Source organism: Leiobunum rupestre, chromosome 3 (genome assembly GCF_980474605.1).
Source record: "Leiobunum rupestre chromosome 3, qqLeiRupe1.1.hap1, whole genome shotgun sequence".
Classification (NCBI taxonomy): domain Eukaryota; kingdom Metazoa; phylum Arthropoda; class Arachnida; order Opiliones; family Sclerosomatidae; genus Leiobunum; species Leiobunum rupestre.
Genome location: NC_143386.1, coordinates 31,764,455 through 31,785,622, shown reverse-complemented (window position 1 = coordinate 31,785,622; position 21,168 = coordinate 31,764,455). Strand labels below are relative to the sequence as shown.

General features: G+C 33.4%; 1 protein-coding gene across 2 annotated transcripts in view; it reads left to right on the top strand.

The window, feature by feature from the left end:
* Positions 1-21,168, top strand: part of LOC149951480 (uncharacterized) — a 126,029-nt gene that overhangs the window by 85,233 nt on the left and 19,628 nt on the right. The window contains exons 1-2 of one of the 2 annotated variants that reach the window (XM_090168068.1): positions 7,255-7,313; positions 7,449-7,476. The gene's annotated coding sequence lies outside the window, so the exon portion shown is untranslated. Of the gene's footprint in view, positions 1-7,254; positions 7,314-7,448; positions 7,477-21,168 lie in introns of those variants that run through there. The other variant, XM_090168067.1, reaches the window with a different exon arrangement.

The following is a 21,168-nucleotide window of genomic DNA, read 5'->3' as shown; positions in this document are numbered from 1 at the left end:
ATTTCGGACTATTCTCAAACCATTTTTTTTTTGCATTTCGGACTATTCTGAAACCATTTTTTGCAATTTGAACTATTCTGAAATAATTTTTTGCACTTTGAACTAATCTGAAACCATGTTTCACGTTTAAACTAATCTGGAACCATGTTTCACGTTTGAACTAATCTGAAACCATGTTTCACGTTTGAACTAATCTGAAACCATGTTTCACGTTTGAACTAATCTGAAACCATGTTTCACGTTTGAACTAATCTGAAACCATTCTTCATATTTGAACTAATCTGAAACCATTCTTCATATTTGAACTAATCTGAAACCATTCTTCATATTTGAACTAATCTGAAACCATTCTTCATATTTGAACTAATCTGAAACCATTCTTCATATTTGAACTAATCTGAAACCATTCTTCATATTTGAACTAATCTTGATAACTCTACAATTCTTTCCCTTTCCAATTTAAATTTAAATATGACACGGGTCATTATATAAACCTTAGGAGATGTCCAAGTCCCAATTATCGTTAATGAACTTTTAAGATACATTTATGGAAAGGGGGGTCTGTTTTCGTCACCAAACCCTCCAACACTCATTAGCGGCAATGTACACCGAAATATAATAGTGTTCTTAGTTTAAGCCCCTGTGAAACTTGAGAATGTCAGGTCCTGCCCTGGAGCCTGTGACCCTTCCCCGTTTGAGGGATACGTCCACCGGGAAAGATCCTTTATTATTGAACTTCTGACACGGAAGCGCTTTCGGACACTCGTTGCAAAAGGAGTTAGGATTTACAAGGTGTTTGATCAATTACTTGTCATATTTTCGGGTTTCGAAACCTGATAAGAAAAATTTAACACGTCAATAAATTATTGATTTACTTCTACTTAGGTACTAGGGATGCACCCATATATCGGCCTATTTTTCTAATATCGGTATCGGCCAATATTGGCTTAAACGAAGCTGATATTGGCCGATACCGGTATTAGAAAAATATGTAGAAAAATATGTAGAAAAATATTTTTAGAAAAATATTTTTAGAAAAATATTTTCAGAAAAACATTTAGAAAAATTTTTCAGAAAAATTTTTCAGAAAAATATTTTCAGAAAAACATTTAGAAAAATTTTTCAGAAAAATATTTTCAGAGGAACATTTAATAAAATATTTTCAGAAGAACATTTAATAAAATATTTTCAGAAGAACATTTAATACAATATTTTCAGAAGAACATTTAATAAAATATTTTCAGAAGAACATTTAATAAAATATTTTCAGAAGAACATTTAATAAAATATTTTCAGAAGAACATTTAATAAAATATTTTCAGAAGAACATTTAATAAAATATTTTCAGAAGAACATTTAATAAAATATTTTCAGAAGAACATTTAATAAAATATTTTCAGAAGAACATTTAATAAAATATTTTCAGAAGAACATTTAATAAAATATTTTCAGAAAAATATTTAAAAACATATTTTCAGAAAAATATTTAAAAACATATTTTCAGAAAAATATTTAAAAAAATATTTTCAGAAAAATATTTATGGTTTTTAAATATTTTCCAAGTTTTTGTGATATTAGAATGTTTTATAATCAAGGACTTCTTCTGCGCGTGCTTTCAAAGCAAAGTAATTACTCTAATGTAATAATCCCTGCACTGTAAAATGGATATGAATAAATATATATATATATATATATATATATATATATATATATATCTCTCTCTTAATCCATTAATTTATTTTATAAAGTAACATGGCGTTCTGGTTTTAATGTGGCTTTTTACAAGTCTACGAGCGCGTGCTACAGTCGCTAAAGGAATTTAGGTTTTTCTAGCGCGCGTGCAAATCGCCCGTGCGAAGAATACACTATTAAAGCTAGGACTTGTGACGTAAGAGCAACATTTTAACAAGTTGGGCAAGCCCCCTTTTTATTTATAAAAAATCAACAATTGATTCTGTGATATTGTTTTTAATTATTTATTTTTTTAGGATTTCATGTTTTTATTTTTTTATATGATTTTAAGTACTTAATTTTAATTTATTGATTATTTTCTAAATTGAAAATAATTGCGGGATATTTTATAAACAAATTTGTGTTTATTTAATTTTTGCCGTGTAGTTAATAAATTTAAGCGAGCGAGTACAAACTAATCTCAAACACCCTGTACAAGTCACGTTCGGGAGTATCGTCGAACGGGGTGGTTCTGGCAAGTTCACCACGGCCGTAACGACGTTATCCGGGCGTCACTTTAGACCGTCTCAAGTCGGGACAAATCTTTCCGAGACGTCCCCGTCGTCTCCTTTAAAGTTCTCTTCCCGGAAGATCACTCGGACGTTTTGGAAGGATGCCAACCCTTCAGGGGCGCGGGAGGGGGGGATTTTGGAGACTCCGAAACCATCGTCTACGGTATTGGAAAGTTAATCGAGAAACTTAAAGCGATATCACCATCAGTGTTTGGCCCGCGGGACTTGTAATTTAAGATCGAAAATCGAGGAACTGTTTTCGGATATTTTGCCTTTCGACTTATTCAAATTTAGTGTTTTCGACCTGGGAATTATTGTTGTATCAAAGCTATCCGCTAACTTAAGGCTATATATTATTGCAGAAATATTCAACTGAAATCTTTTCTGAAATTTTGCTCTTTTGCTATGTTAGGATTATAATATAAATATATATTTTTATTACCACTATATCATTATATAATATAAATATTCTTAGAATTTTGGTTTTATTTATTATTGTTATTACAGTGCAGATATTGAGTCACTGTTTTAGCTGAAAGTTACTATTTTCAAATTTTGTTACTAAAAGTTACTATTTTCTAATTTTGTTACTAAAAGGTACTGTTTTCTAATTTGGGTACTAAATGTTACTATTTTCTAATGTGGGTACTGAAATTTACTATGGTCTAATTTGGTTACTGAAATTTACTATTTTCTAATTTGGATACTAATCGTACTATTTTCTAATTTGGATACTAAATGTACTATTTTCTATCTTGGATACTGAAAGTTTTTTTTCTATTTTGGGTACTAAACGTTACTTTTTCTAATTTGGATACTAGAAGTTACTATTTTCTAATTTGGGTACCGAAATTTACTATTTTCTTATTTGGTTACTGAAATTTACTATTTTCTAATTTGGTTACTGAACGTTACTTTTTTCTAATTTGGATACTAGAAGTTACTATTTTCTAATTTGGGTACCGAAATTTACTATTTTCTAATTTGGTTACTGAAATTTACTCTTTCCAAATTTGATAAGTTTTATTTTTCGTAGTTTTAAAGTGAAATTGCAATGGAAAAATTAATGGCATAATTTGATAATTGGTTATTTCAACTCAAAAAATAGAATAAAATGGTATGAAACTGTACTGAACCGTCTTTTACAATGATTTTATCATTATACACTACTGTTATGATAGATAACTTTGTTATATATATCGACTGTACCCATATCGGTGCATCCCTAATAATTATAAACATAAGCTAAAGTGGAAAAACGCTTAGGTAGAACCTTTAGGGAAAACAGTCTGTGACTAATAAATAATACAACGCCTACGCAGCTACACGTTTCCCGTAGACGTTTCATAGCTCGGGCTAATGTCATTCTTAAAAGGTGGGGGTTAGAGAGAGGGCAGGGAAGCCAATGAAACGCCCCATATTTCGCTAATTCAGCAATAAAAGGCTCTCGTAAGCGAGGGTGGGTGCGCCCTAATTATTTCCCTTTTTTCCTCAAGTATGCGCGAAAACGAAATGGAAAAAAAATCTAGCGCTTAGAAGCTAAAAACGAATAATTTATTTTCCGCCGCATCCGAATGTCGTCATCCCGGTACTTGCATAAATAAGAGACTTCACACTTTCCTAAATTAGGGTTCACCGCTTTTAGCCAAGAATGTAATTAGGTCACTACGAATGTATGTTATCAAAGGTTGCACAAGGGCTTTCTTCTCAGTTAATTCATTCGTGTTTGGTGTATTGGTCTTACGGAGAACTTATTTAGTTTATCTGTAAGACGTAATTTCAGACAAGTAGACCATAATGTAACTTAAAATTTCCAACAAAAAAAATCCGACGCGCTTTAGTTTTGCCATGGCCACAAAAAATATATTTTTGATAACTTAAAACCTACATTTGAAATTTTTTTTTAATATTATAAAAATAAATTATATTAAAAAAATTGTATATTGGGTAAATTCGGGTTAATTTGGGAAAAAAATTGCAAATTGGGTAAATACAAGTAAATTTGGGTTATATTATTTAAAATGGGTAAAAATGCGAATAATAATAATATTAATCGGCTAATTCCAAGGCCCAAGTCATCGAGCGACATTAAAAGCCATTTATTGAGGTGGCCGGGTTACAACGCGAAGGAGGGTGGTGGCAAGCACTTCACGCCACGCGAGCCAACAGCACCTTACACTAACTACTACCGTTAACCTCGACAAGTCTTTATGGAAAGGGGGAACCGAAGAACTCTGAAAAAAACCCTTTAACCTGTGAGGAGAGAACTTGCAAACTCTACGCAGGAGTGGTTTCGAGTTTTCACCCAGTGCCACATGCCGGAATCGAACCCGACTCCTCTTGCTGTAAGGCGTAAATGCGAACCACTCTGCTACTCCACCTATGCATGTACATTTCTATAAATATTAGTGAAATCTGTAAATTAGGTAAATGCAAGTAAATTAACCTGAATTTACCCAATGTACATTTTTTTTATCGTCTGATATTATTGAAACTCTCTTATTCTATTTGATTTGTGGTAGTAACGTCATCTATCGTGTAAAACGTTGGACTTCGCACAGTATTTTTCATTTACTATTATACTAAATAAATTAATTAAATCTTTAAATTTAAGCTTTCATTAGTAAATTCTTAATTATCAAGTAGATTACGTTTTTGCGTGCAATACTGGATGGAGTATTTCAATTGGGAAAAGAATGGTTTGAGCTTGAACTAGTGTTGTAATTCGGAAAATTTTCATTCCATGATTAGTCTAATATTGTAAATTTAAATAAAGCGGCATTTTCGCCTCATTTTTTTTAATCTTAAAGTAAAACTGAACTTCTAGACTAGTTTAAACTGATGAACGATGTAATACTATTAATGTTTTGTAGTATGTTTACGGATATTAGATATTTTATATCGATAAAAAGTTAAAAACATTAAAAAAACCTTCAATTTTTTCCGCATTTTATTTTTCTGGAAAATTAGTAGAACTTAAGAAGTAGCCTCGTACGTTCTTAGTTAAATAAACACGTTCTTGCTTTTACCAAAAAAGTTATTTATTACTTATTTATAGTTAAGTGTATTAATGGTAAGGTGATTTTTCTCGGATTATTTACGAAATGACGAGTTATCAAAAGTGTATATCCAACACATATTTTCGTAAGTTGGATTGGGAGCAAACAACGATTCAAGGTACAAATTTTGTAGCTCTTATTTTTCTCCCTAAAGATTTAAAAAATATATTACCAAGAAATATCTAATCATTTATCTGATTTGATATTTGGTTTATAGATTTTTACCTGAAAAACATATCTTAAAATAATGTTAACAGAAATAAATCAGTAAATAAAATATTAGTGGCGCCATCTAGTAGAAAATAAAGCATTAACATCGAACCTCTGCATGCTTCGCTCTAAATGTTTATTTCCCTACAAGCAATAACCACACATTCGAAATTTTTAACTACACTATTGTCCTATAGGCTTCACCTGTTCCAATTATGTCTTTTGATATCCAAGTCTACAAATAATTTTAGAAATAAATAATGAAACCAAATTATCTTTATAAACAATGGATTTCACTTCAGAAGTACTTAAAACCTATATTTTCCTGTAATTTTAATGGAATTTATCCTATATTTTCCTGTAATTTTAATGGAATTTATCCTATATTCTACTGTAATTTTAATGGAATTTATCCTATATTTTCCTGTAATTTTAATGGAATTTATCCTATATTTTCCTGTAATTTTAATGGAATTTATCCTATATTTTCCTGTAATTTTAATGGAATTTATCCTATATTCTACTGTAATTTTAATGGAATTTATCCTATATTTTCCTGTAATTTTAATGGAATTTATCCTATATTTCCCTGTAATTTTAATGGAATTTATCCTATATTCTACTGTAATTTTAATGGAATTTATCCTATATTTTCCTGTAATTTTAATGGAATTTATCCTATATTTCCCTGTAATTTTAATTGCATTTATCCTATATTTCCCTGTAATTTTAATGGAATTTATCCTATATTTTAATGTAATTTTAATGGAATTTATCCTATATTTCCCTGTAATTTTAATGGAATTTATCCTATATTTTACTGTAATTTTAATGGAATTTATCCTATATTTCCCTGTAATTTTAATTGAATTTATCCTATATTTCCCTGTAATTTTAATTGAATTTATCCTATATTTCCCTGTAATTTTAATGGAATTTATCCTATATTTTACTGTAATTTTAATGGAATTTATCCTATATTTCCCTGTAATTTTAATGGAATTTATCCTATATTTCCCTGTAATTTTAATGGAATTTATCCTATATTTTACTGTAATTTTAATGGAATTTATCCTATATTTCCCTGTAATATTAATGGAATTTATCCTATATTTCCACATAATTTAATTGGATTTTATCCACATTTCCCAATATTTTAATTGGAATGTATCCTATATTTCCCTGTAATATTAAAGGAATTTATCCTATATTACCCTGTAATATTAAAGGAATTTATCCACATTTCCCCATATTTTAATTGGAATTTATCCTATATTTTACTCTCATTTTAACGGAATTTATTCTATAATGTCCCGTAATTTAAACGGAATTAATCCCATATTTTCCTGTAATTATAATGGAGTCTATCCCATATTTTCCTGTAATTTGAATGGAATTTATCCTATATTTTCGTTTATTTGGCGAAATATGTCTCCTATAAAATGCTCTAAATAGACTACAAATTTCCTATTATCCTATAATATTTTGTTAAAGTTTTCTATGTCCACCGTGCTTAAACCGCGCAAATGGGCGGTTTGTATTGAAACTTGACAACCCGGTCTTAAGAGTAGAGAGATATGTAAATGTAAAAGCGTACGTTCTAGGCGTCGCCTTGACTAAACGCTGGCTCATTTCCGCCCTTATAATACATTTCGCGCCGCGTCAAAAATAAAGCCTTTTTCTCATTTACCGTTTCGGGGGGCTAATGAAAAACAAATCGTTATCAACGAATGCGCTCGCGCTCTCTCTGTTATGTTTGTCGAAAAATGTAGTCTGAGAATCTCGGTGCTTCCCCAAAAAAGTAATAAAACTCTTTATGTATTTTGCTTAATTTGGTTCCTAGAGTGCTCTGCTCTAGTTAATGAACAACTTCTCTTATTGTGTCCACTTGTTGTGTCTGACTGTTGTAATTAAATCTTTACTTCTTATTTTACAGGCTTCTCCGTCATTAGTGCAGTCGTAGGGTAAGTTTCATTTTTAAATAATAAACGGTTCGAAGTTTGGGAAAATATAATTTCTTGAGCATAATATTTCCCTTTGGTTACTCAGATTTAAGATAATGGTTTTACATTTATGATTGATGAGTATAACTCGATCATTTTTTATTTCCCTGTAAGGTATTGTAGTTAACATTTTAATTTTTATGAAATTACAGGATTTAAATTTCCCTTTACTTAATTAGATTTAAGATAATGGTTTTAAAATATGTACATTTATGATTGATGAATATAACTCGATCATTTTTTATTTCCCTGTAAGGTATTGTAGTTAAAATTTTTATTTTTTATGAAATTACAGGTTTTAAATTTCCCTTTACTTAATTAGATTTCAGATAATGGTTTTAAAATATGTACATTTATGATTGATGAATATAACTCGATCATTTTTTATTTCCCTGTAAGGTATTGTAGTTAAAATTTTTATTTTTTATGAAATTACAGGTTTTAAATTTCCCTTTACTTAATTAGATTTAAGATAATGGTTTTAAAATATGTACATTTATGATTGAGAAATATAACTCGATCATTTTTTATTTCCCTGTAAGGTATTGGAGTTAACATTTTTATTTTTATGAAATTACAGGATTTAAATTAATTTTCATATCACGTGTAAATGTATTTTAAAATTAAAGATACCAGTTTCAAGCTGGTAAAGAATTAAGCTCGTCCAGATTTAAGAAAATCGTTTCAAAATATGTACATTTATGATTGATAAATATCAATTTTATATTTTCCTGTAACGCACTTTATTTTATAAAATTACAGGATTTAAATTAATTTTCTATTCACCTTTATATTAAATTTAATATTTAAGATAAATCTTGGGGTATAACGCACGTTGAAAGAAATATCAAAATAGAAATATGTATCAATTAGCGAAAAGATGATAAAAATGATAGATTATATTTTAGAACATTGATGAAATACAGTTAAATATATTAAAGTTTTCAAAGTTATTTCGAAAAATGTTTTATAATTCGAAATCTTTTTCAATATCTGTGACTTGGTAGATCCAAACTCACCCTTAATTATGCCTTTAAACTGCTTTCATAAAAGAATGTTTAGTTTAATATCTGTGTCTACTTCACATACTCTTGTTTTACACGGATTACATTATAACCGCATCTTATCTAATCAGATCAAAGCTGTTGGCCTTATCTGAAAATATTAACTGATCTGCTTTTTAATTTAAAAATTAGTTTATCAAACAGATATCTTATACAGATTTTAGAACATTATATTGACTAATTACTAAGTAATTTTATTTAGATTTGGTTAAAGATTTATTAAAAATACGTATTAAATATTTTGAAAAAAAATTTATTTATCATTTATTGTACAAAAATGGTGGGCGAAATTTTTAAAAATTGGACGCGGAAATTCTTACCGAAAATTTCGTACGAACCCTGGATAAAATATTCAGTACGAAAATGGTAAATTTTTAATGTCGAAAACGGGGGTATAACCCTTTGGCACTGTTACGGCTTTTTGCCTAACACCGTTTGGGCGCGTCATGCAAACTTTATCCTAATCAATATCACATGAAAATCACCCATGGATAAAATAATTGCAGTCCCTAATGGGAGTTACTCACGATTATTCCCACATTGAAATTAGCTATACCAGGGTTGGCACACGTCAGGGAAAACATGGAAATCAGGGAAAAGTCAGGGAATTTAAAAATGGGCCTAAAAAGTCAGGGAAATGTCAGGGAATTTTAAGAATTGGTAAAAATTCAGGGAAAAGTCAGGGAAATGTCAGGGAATTTTAAGAATTGGTAAAAATTCAGGGAAAAGTCAGGGAAATGTCAGGGAATTTTAAGAATTGGTAAAAATTCAGGGAAAAGTCAGGGAAATGTCAGGGAATTTTAAGAATTTGTAAAAATTCAGGGAAATGTCAGGGAATTTTAAGAATTGGTAAAAATTCAGGGAAAAGTCAGGGAAATGTCAGGGAATTTTAAGAATTGGTAAAAATTCAGGGAAATGTCAGGGAATTTTAAGAATTGGTAAAAATTCAGGGAAAAGTCAGGGAAATGTCAGTGAATTTTAAGAATTGGTAAAAATTCAGGGAAATGTCAGGGAATTTTAAGAATTGGTAAAAATTCAGGGAAATGTCAGGGAATTTTAACAATTGGTAAAAATTCAGGGAAAAGTCAGGGAAATGTCAGGGAATTTTAAGAATTGGTAAAAATTCAGGGAAAAGTCAGGGAAATGTCAGGGAATTTTAAGAATTGGTAAAAATTCAGGGAAAAGTCAGGGAAATGTCAGGGAATTTTAAGAATTGGTAAAAATTCAGGGAAAAGTCAGGGAAATGTCAGGGAATTTTAAGAATTTGTAAAAATTCAGGGAAATGTCAGGGAATTTTAAGAATTGGTAAAAATTCAGGGAAAAGTCAGGGAAATGTCAGGGAATTTTAAGAATTGGTAAAAATTCAGGGAAATGTCAGTGAATTTTAAGAATTGGTAAAAATTCAGGGAAAAGTCAGGGAAATGTCAGGGAATTTTAAGAATTGGTAAAAATTCAGGGAAATGTCAGGGAATTTTAACAATTGGTAAAAATTCAGGGAAAAGTCAGGGAAATGTCAGGGAATTTTAAGAATTGGTAAAAATTCTGGGAAAAGTCAGGGAAATGTCAGGGAATTTTAAGAATTGGTAAAAATTCAGGGAAAAGTCAGGGAAATGTCAGGGAATTTTAAGAATTGGTAAAAATTCAGGGAAAAGTCAGGGAAATGTCAGGGAATTTTAAGAATTGGTAAAAATTCAGGGAAAAGTCAGGGAAATGTCAGGGAATTTTAAGAATTGGTAAAAATTCAGGGAAAAGTCAGGGAAATGTCAGGGAATTTTAAGAATTGGTAAAAATTCAGGGAAATGTCAGGGAATTTTAAGAATTGGTAAAAATTCAGGGAAAAGTCAGGGAAATGTCAGGGAATTTTAAGAATTGGTAAAAATTCAGGGAAAAGTCAAGGAATTGTATTTTATCTTGGCACTTTTTGAAGGTAATTCAACTCTAGATCTATGACAAATTCTATGATTATCATTTATTTCCTTGAATGTTTTGCTAATTTTTTTTTACTGAAATATAAGTTCATCGTAATTTATTAACTTCTGATAAAAGTAAAATATATAAGAAAAATTTTGGCCTTAATAAGTCAGGGAAAATCTGTTAAAATGGTCAGGGAAAACAGGGAATAGTCAGGGAATTTGAATCTGAAAATTTGGTGGCAACCCTGTATACATAAAAAATGATTAAATTGCTTTGACATTTTTAACTTTATTATTCGAACACTCCAACACCAAGGCAGTCTATATGGACCTACGCGAATATATAGCAATATTTTAAGAGCAATATTAACAATATCAAGGGGATATCGTTATTTCATTGTATATAATGGTTTTAAAATTACGTCAAATATACATACCGGGGGCCCTATATGTGAGCAGTCCATTGCAATGTAATAATTTATAGTGAAATTCTTCAGCAATTATTGCATATTAGGCGCAATATATCAGACATCTTTTACGCTCGGGCTTCCGTTGAAATCCAACGTTCAGATAATTAATTAATTAATTATACCAAAAGTTAAAATTTCAACCAGAGATTCCAACAGACCGTTTTCGCCCTTTGGGAACTCTGACTGAAATTTTGACTTTCTTACACATAAATTGAATTTTTTTTTTTAAATTACGAAAAGAAAACTTTTGGCCCCCTGGTGTCACTTAAAGAAAATGATGCATATTTTCAGATTCTACACACAAATCCTATAAAAATTTATAATAATATCTTGAATATTATAGAGATTTAATTTTGTCCTAAAAAAAGTCACCCCTCGTACCAAAACTAAACACATTCAATTTCTTTCAAATTAAGTTATTATGAATGATAAAACAAGTAAGAAATAATTAATAGTTATAGAATTATGTGACTTAGCATCTATGTAACATTTGCTTGTTCAAAATTCACTTACTACAATTTTAATTTGATTTTAATATCACTTCGAAACCTTACTCATTTATCGGAAATTGTTTTCAAACAAACCATTGTACAGAGTGAAATAACGATATCCCATTGATTGAGGTAATATTGCGCTTATAATATTACTATATTTTTAAATATACTTTCCTCACTTAGGTCACCTTAGCTATAGTATATAGTAACGGTAATAGTTAGTGTAGGGAGCTGTTGGCTCGAACGCGTGGCATGCAGGGTTTGCCACCACCCTGCTACGCATTATAACCCGGCCACCTGAATTAAGGGCTTCAAAAGTCGCTTGATGACTTAGGCCTAAGGTGGTGTCTTGCCTAGCTGATTATTATTTTTATTATTAGTTGGGATTTTTTTGCTTTATTTACATTTTTATTTGTGTTCTTTTCAAACTACTGCACTGTATATTATTCCTATTCTTATCTTGTATTTTCATTGATTATACTGTGCATTTTTTTCTTTTGTTTTTTTTGGTCTAAATATGATCCAACCTAATAACCGCTATAAAAAGGGCTTACAAGTCAAGATGACTTAGCCCTATTTCACTTTTGTAAACTAAACTTAAGAAATCCAATAAACTTGAACTTGAACTTGTGTTCGAATAATTATGCTAAATATTTCAAAACAATTCAATCATTCTATGTATTGTGAATTTCAATATGGAAATAATCGTGAGTAATTCACGAACAGTAACATTTCGCAATGAATTACAATATCACCATAAACCATTAATTTATGAAAATTATAATTAAATTTAAAAGAGGGAAAGCCCTCTTACAGGTACCTACAATCAGTGATTGGGACATGTAGGTTTCTTTTCGCTTGTTCCGGGATTTCGGACTAGGGTAAAAAGCAAAGACTATATATACGCTTCGCTAAATAGACTGGCGTGTTCAATGGCTAAACTTGCATACGATAGCAGACGCTGGTCAAAATTTCCCCGTGCTTCAGCAGTGCTACTAGTGGCGCCTCTAACGGCTGGTCAAAGGCTTCTCCTGTGTTTCGAAAGTGTTAACAGGTTTCTTGTATGAAGACGCCTGTCTAGTAAGCGAAGCGTATACATAGTCTTTGGGTAAAAAGAGTAAGGCTATGACGTTATATTACTCCGATTCTGCAGTGGCGAATACTTATTCCAAAATGACTGCCGGTGACCTTTTTAGCAAATAAATTCTGGCTAGCAGACGACAAAACCCAATTTACTAGGGTGGGGTGGCGGAGTGGTTAGCACATTCGCCTCGCAACATGAGGAGTTGGGTTCGATCCCAACTTGTGGCACTGGGTGAAAACTCGGAATTAATCCTTCCGCGTTGATTTTGCAAGTCCTCTCCCCACTGGTTTAAGGGGTTTTCCCCCGAGATCTTCGGTTTCCCCTTCCATAAAAACTTGTTGAGGTTAACGGTAATAGTTAGTGTAGGGAGCTGTTGGCTCGATCTCGTGGCATGCAGGGCTTGCCACCACCCTCCTACGCATTGTAACCCGGCCACCTGAATTAATGGCTTCAAAAGTCGCTTGATGACTTAGGCCTAAGGTGGTGCCAAGGGTATTAGCCTAGTTGATTATTATTTATTATTATTATTACTCTCTTTACACCTCCTTTTCAGAAGGAGTAAAAAGAGTAGCCCTAATTATCCGGAACAAGCGAATAAAACGTTTTAGGGTAAAAAGAGTACACTTTTAGTCCGAGAACAGGCGAAAATAAACCACCTTGAAATGGCCCCATTTCTGTGCCATCTTTATATTCTTCCTTTGAGAAAATATTATTGTAAGAAGCTGAAACAATGTTTTTTTTTCTTTTGGCTTCCTCGCGTTGTGACACGCGAATTTCTTTGGTGGAGATTTTTGACCCCGAAGCGAAAAGAGGCGCGTCGCCATGGTCCCCGCCTGAGAGGTCATTCGTCTTCGGGGGGACGTTGTCGGCCTGTCAGGTCAAGTCACTTGTCAGCCCGTTCTTCCCCGCAATGTCCTTAGTGGACTGAAAATACCTTTCGTGGCCTATTTCGCCCCCATCCAGACTAACCCCCGCGTCACCATGGTAACCGTTTTGCCCCCGAACTATTTCAGCTATTGTTCCTACCATAAGTAATGTAATCTCAATAAGTATGGCTCTTTCTACTTTTTCAATTCTTATTTCATTACCGCTAGCTGAATTCGGCCTCAGGTGATGCCTTGGGTATTAGCCTAGCTGATAATCCTTAATCCTTACTCACAAGGGGAGTACCCGAGGTGTTTATTGCCGATTTTGTTCAAAGTTGGGCGTAATGTAGACCTATATGAGATATGAAATTTCCCAAAAGGAGACGTTGCACTACCCAATCGTTTTTGACCACTTAAAATAAATAAGATCTCCATTTAAAAAAGTATGCGATTTTCTCGGTTTCGCAGGGTCGTACCTACGAAAATATTTAAAAAAAAATTTAATCACAAAATGGGTAATTTGGACCACATTTAGGTAAATTTTTATCAATTTTGGGTAATTTGGAACATTTGTGGCGTAAAATTGTAACAATTTTTGGGTAAAATAAGGAAATTATCTTCTGTTTGGTTTTAAGTGGTCAAAAACATTTTCGGTTGCCATGGCAAATCGAACGGGTAGTGCAACGTCTCCTTTTGGGAAATTTCATATCTCATATAAGTCTACATTACGCCCGACTTTGAACAAAATCGGCAATAAACCCCTCGGGTACTCCCCTTGTGAGTAAGGATTAAGGATTATCAGCTAGGCTAATACCCAAGTCATCACCTTAGGCCGAATTCAGCTAGCGACTTTTAATGTCATTAATTTGGGTGGCCGGGTTACACCGCTTTGGGTGGTGGTGGCAAGCACTTCATGCCACGCGAGCCAACAGCTCCCTGCACTTACTATTACCGTTATCCAATGGAAAGGGGAAACCCAAGATCTCAGGGGAAAACCCATTTAATCAATGGTGTAAGAACTTGCCACAAACTGAGATCGAACCCGGCTAATCCTGCTGTGAGGCGAACCTTGATTGCGCAATAAATCTGAAAATCAGTTAGGCTGTAATTTTTATATTTGTCAGACTTATTGGTATTATATTACTTATGGTGATAGCTGTAAGCTTGACACTGAATGATTTTGGTTAATGATGTATAGTATATCTCTAGGACTGAGGTTAGCACTTTTTTCTAAAAACTAAAAACTAACGTTTTTTTCTTACATTTTAATTTTGAAACAAGTTTTAAGTAAATATTGAACCAATATTAAATGTGATAGAGAAAAATTAAAGTTTTAAAGTGTTCGATTTTTGTTACAAGGGTTTTTATGAAGATTGTCCTATATAATCCTATTTTTCAAGACATTTTTACCTATACATACCTATATTTTGTGTTAAGTTCGTATAGTTCCGAAAATATAATCGCCCAATCATTTCTTTTTGACGAAAGTTATAGTTTAAATTAACTGATTACATCTTAAAGCGTTAACGGAATCATATTGGTACACTGCCCGTAATATCATAAGATATTTAAAAATATAAGTATGACATTGAACAGCATCTTATAAATATTGTCTGTCTTAGAGTGTTGCGTAATCGGAAGTTTCGTAAGAGAAAACTCTTCATTCACAATTCCCTTTATTGGTAATCAGAAAAAGCTTAGTTTTTGATATCAGGGAATTTAAAAATAGAAAAAGCTCGGATAATTTTAAAACGTTTTAAGTTTGGGAAAGTTAAACTTATCTTGAAAGTTAATCTAAAAACTTATTTTTAATTTAGAGTCAACTTTATGCTAATAAATCTATAAATTCCTTAAAATTTGAAAGTAAAATATTTTAAAATATTCTAATTTAGGTAAAACCATAAGTAACATAATAGCCATAAGTATGACACCTCCAATTATCACAATGCTAAGTCTATTTCGCCAATGACCATATAAATCATTATGTGACTAAGAACTGACAAAGCAATTGACTATGGAATTAAAGATTTTATTAGTTAGCTATTTTCAAATTTGAGATTCGAACGCTCGTATTTATGACCATGAAACTTAATTTCGCAGTAATTTCGACAGAAATCACTTTACGACAGACTATCATTTACCGAAATCGTTCAGTGTCATACTTATGTTATTATGTTACTTATGGTAAAATTATGGAATGGTCATTAAAAAGTCCCAAACAAATCACAGCTAAGAAACGAAAATTATTTATTCTATTAATAATTAATATTGTTCACAATGATTGCGACCTCCAGTGGCCAAAAATAAATTACTAAAATGTACTACTTAATTTTACTATTTAAAGAATAAACATTGCAATTTTGAGCTTTCGGAACTTTTTTTTAATAATGTGGGAAAATTCTTTAAGTTTACTAGATAAAATTTGTATTTAAACGAAAAAAAGTCGTTCCTTTTTTGAGTTCTCAGAACGTTTTTGTTAATATTTGAATATTCTTTTCTGGAAAACCGCGAAAAACGGCAGTTTTAAAGGTTCTCCGCGATGCAGTTTTGTCAAGTGTTGTCAATAGTTTCCTATAGATGGCGATAGTGAGGCGGTTTTTCTGCTTCAACCGCGCTTGTCGTCACGTATCCGCTCTGATAAACGCTTTTTAAAACGACGGAGCATCAGCTGTCAAAACCTTGGCCACTCTCAACGAAAAATTCCCCTTCTTAAAAATATATTTTATCCATTGGAAATGGAGGTTAAAGCTTACATTTTCGATGGTTTGAAAGACCAGTTATGTTAAGTAACGACTGCTAATTTGAACGGAATGCTTTGAGAGCCACGCCAAATTTAAGTTTTAGACTGTTTAAATATTTAGGAGATATTAAGCTCGTATAATTTAAAGGATAGTGTAGACAATTTGCTACCGTTAAAACCGTTTACACTGATTTATCTAAATTTTACGGTGCTTTCCTGGGATTTTTATGCGAACTCCTGTAATTTTCTTTCACGAATTTCAATTCTTATCTTGCTTTAATTCCTGCGATTTTATTGCATTCATTCCCGCGACTTTCTTGCGTTATTTTGTGCGATGTTCTTGCGTTATTTAGTACGTCTTTCTTGCGTCAATTAGTGCGATTTTCTTGCGTCAATTACTTCGACTTTCTTGCGCCAATTACTGCGACATTCTTGCGTTAATTCCTGCGATTTTATTGCATTCATTCCCGCGAGTTTATTGCATTCATTCCCGCGACTTTCTTGCGTTATTTAGTGCGATGTTCTTGCGTTATTTAGTACGTCTTTCTTGCGTCAATTAGTGCGATTTTCTTGCGTCAATTACTTCGACTTTCTTGCGTCAATTACTGCGACATTCTTGCGTTAATTACTGCGACTTTCTTGCGTTAGTAACTGCGACTTTCTTGCGTTAGTAACTGCGACTTTCTTGCGTTAATTACTGCGACTTTCTTGCGTTAATTACTCCGACTTTCTTGCGTTAATTACTGCGACTTTCTTGTGTTATTTAGTACGACTTTCTTGCGTTATTTAGTACGACTTCTGGCGTTATTTAGTACGACTTTCTTGCGTTATTTAGTACGACTTTCTTGCGATATTTAGTACGACTTTCTTGCGATATTTAGTACGACTTTCTTGCGTTAATTACTGCGACTTGCTTGCGTTAATTACTGCGACTTTCTTGCGTTAATTACTGCGACTTTCTTGCGTTAATTACTGCGACTTTCTTGCGTTATTTAGTACGACTTTCTTGCGTTATTTAGTACGACTTTCTTGCGTTATTTAGTACGACTTCTTGCGTTATTTAGTACGACTTTCTTGCGTTATTTAGTACGACTTCTGGCGTTATTTAGTACGACTTTTTGCGTTATTTAGTACGACTTTCTTGCGTTAATTACTGCGACTTGCTTGCGTTAATTACTGCGACTTTCTTGCGTTAGTAACTGCGACTTTCTTGCGTTAGTAACTGCGACTTTCTTGCGTTAATTACTGCGACTTTCTTGCGTTAATTACTGCGACTTTCTTGCGTTAATTACTGCGACTTTCTTGCGTTATTTAGTACGACTTCTTGCGTTATTTAGTACGACTTTCTTGCGTTATTTAGTACGACTTCTGGCGTTATTTAGTACGACTTTTTGCGTTATTTAGTACGACTTTCTTGCGTTAATTACTGCGACTTGCTTGCGTTAATTACTGCGACATTCTTGCGTTAATTACTGCGACTTTCTTGCGTTAGTAACTGCGACTTTCTTGCGTTAGTAACTGCGACTTTCTTGCGTTAATTACTGCGACTTTCTTGCGTTAATTACTGCGACTTTCTTGCGTTATTTAGTACAACTTTCTTGCGTTATTTAGTACAACTTTCTTGCGTTATTTAGTACGACTTTCTTGCGTTATTTAGTACGACTTCTGGCGTTATTTAGTACGACTTCTGGCGTTATTTAGTACGACTTTTTGCGTTATTTAGTACGACTTTCTTGCGATATTTAGTACGACTTTCTTGCGTTAATTACTGCGACTTGCTTGCGTTAATTACTGCGACTTTCTTGCGTTAATTACTGCGACTTTCTTGCGTTAATTACTGCGACTTTCTTGCGTTATTTAGTACGACTTTCTTGCGTTATTTAGTACGACTTCTGGCGTTATTTAGTACGACTTCTGGCGTTATTTAGTACGACTTCTGGCGTTATTTAGTACGACTTCTGGCGTTATTTAGTACGACTTTTTGCGTTATTTAGTACGACTTTCTTGCGATATTTAGTACGACTTTCTTGCGATATTTAGTACGACTTTCTTGCGTTAATTACTGCGACTTGCTTGCGTTAATTACTGCGACTTTCTGGCGTTAATTACTGCGACTTTCTTGCGTTATTTAGTACGACTTTCTTGCGTTATTTAGTACGACTTGCGTTATTCAGTACGACTTTCTTGCGTTATTTAATGCGACTTTCTTGCGTTAATTACTGCGACTTTCTGGCGTTAATTACTGCGACTTTCTGGCGTTAATTACTGCGACTTTCTTGCGTTATTTAGTACGACTTTCTTGCGTTATTTAGTACGACTTGCGTTATTCAGTACGACTTTCTTGCGTTATTTAATGCGACTTTCTTGCGTTAATTAATGCGACTTTCTTGCGTTAATTAATGCGACTTTCTAGCGTTAATTCCCGCGATTTTATTGCGGTAATTACTGCGACTTTCTTGCGTTATTTAGTACGACTTTCTTGCGATAATTACTGCGACTTTAATGCGATAATTACTGCGACTTTAATGCGATAATTACTGCGACTTTCTCGCGTAATTTTCGGCCATTTCTGCTCAAAATGTTTTCCATTGATTTATTTCGATTTTGAGAGAAATTTGTCATGAATACCGAAATGTCGTGAAATGAGACATCGCATTAACGTTCTTTTGCACGGCTTGTAGTCTTATCTCTAAATTATGCCGAATAGTTAATCTCTATCCGTCACAATCTCGTCGAAATGAAATTGGATTCATAAACTAGGACGACATTGTTGTCTCTTTCGAAATCCCCATTACGTTTCAAGTTCGGACGTAATTTAAATGCAAAGTCCTCTCGACTATCAGTCTAACGATGGTTGAATCTATACTCGTTTAAGTCTTCGCAATTGCAACTGTTATCCGATGTTCTATTAAGTTAGTTTCCTTAGGTCGAAACACCCGTATTATATAACATAAGTGCATAATTACGTATCATAAGTGTGTCAGTTAGTCAAAATTATGCACTTGTGGAGTGAAGTGGAATTGACGTCGCACCAGGGCTATAGATATTTTCGATTGTTTATTAAATATGCCTAATTGTTTTGATAATATTAATAATTATGTTAGCTCATTAGTAGCGTAAATTAAATTTTTAATTAATGATAATTAAATTGAATTAGTTTGCTCTTAATTGGCTTCTTTACGTATTCATAAATTCATTGATTTAAATCACCTAAATATTATACTCCAATGTTTTTTTAAAATCACTTAAATTAAGCCATGAAGGCATTATGGCATATAGCGAATTAAGCCATGACAAATCGAGGTAACCAGCGTTTAAAAGTAAAATTAAACAGTATTTAAAGTCCCTGTTGCTTGGTTCTGCGCTTGCTGCAGCCTACTTCCAGAGGCTAGTAGGCCACACTTTAAAGCTCTCTGGCGCTCTTTTCACTCATCGTAGGAAAATGGGAAAAAAACCGGCATACTTCTCAACTCACCCCCTACAACTCCTTAAAGGGATAATGAAATCGGAAAATACAGTACCTTCAAACTATTCAGCTTCCAAAACTACATATTTTTCCAATTTACAGTCATTAGAAAAAATTTAAACTTAAGTTTTAAGAAAATAAAAACTACGCCTAAAAAAAGCAGACGCCGCCAACGCGAAATCGCCGTGTGTTTTGAAAATCCCGGAATCTGTACGGACGCCCAATGAGGGGCGACTTTTGAAGTTAAAACGTCGCCTCTCATTGGAAAAATATGTAGTTTTGGAAGTTGAATAGTTTGAAGGTACTGTATTTTCCGATTTCATTATCCCTTTAAACCTTTGAAACACCTTGTATAGTCCTATAAAACCCGATAAATTTGAAAGGGGGCCCTCTCGAAATGACTCGCTAGAAATTGAACTCGAGGAAGACAGGCAACTGAAGACACTTACGTGAATCGTAATTGTGCACTTTTGTACACACCAACTCAATTTAAAACGCCAACTATCAGAAATCTACTAAACCAACTGTCCATCTCCCCACCCAAAAAAGAGCCCCCTGGTGCGCGATTTCGAGCATCCGTCAGCCTTATTTCCGCCCCTCCAAGCCCGTCTCCATTGATATCTCCCATTTGAATAAAATTGTCGAGTCGTCCTAGACATTTCCGATTCTTTCCACTGGCATCAAACCTTCCCCCGCGGGCCCTATTGCATTTTAGGCCCGGGCCTCGACGTTCTACTGGAAGACGGAGACGGAGGAAGGGGGCTTCCCCGCCTAGCCCCGGGCGCAGTGTCGCCATCTACGCGGGATTAAGCCGGCCTACTTTGCATCGAAATAACTGTTTTTATATTGCTTTTTCTAGCGTCCCCTCAACGTATACAGTTTATAAAATATTTCCTTTATTTTTCGTGCCGTTGACAATTGCGTTTTTCGCGGAATAGACCTTGGGGCTATTGGATTTACTGTTTTATTTTTTTCGCTGATGGTATTGTTTTTTCCCGTGCCTGATGTGTGTGTTAGTGTACTATAAAAATGCGATGTTCAGCATTTAGAGACGTAAAAATAGCTTCTAGATTTATTACAAAGTTTATAAGCTCAACTTTTACGTTGCCCACTATGAAAAACCTTCGAGAGGGGCCCACTATGAAAAACCTTCGAGAGGGGCCCACTATGAAAAACCTTCGAGAGGGGCCCACTATGAAAAACCTTCGAGGGGGCCCACTATGAAAAACCTTTGAGGGGGCCCACTATGAAAAACCTTCGAGGGGGCCCACTATGAAAAACCTTCGAGAGGGGCCCACTATGAAAAACCTTCGAGGGGGCCCACTATGAAAAACCTTTGAGGGGGCCCACTATGAAAAACCTTCGAGAGGGGCCCACTATGAAAAACCTTCGAGGGGGCCCACTATGAAAAACCTTCGAGAGGGGCCCACTATGAAAAACCTTCGAGGGGGCCCACTATGAAAAACCTTCGAGGGGGGCCCACTATGAAAAACCTTCGAGAGGGGCCCACTAAGAAAACCTTCGAAGGGGCCCACTAAGAAAAACCTTCGAGAGGG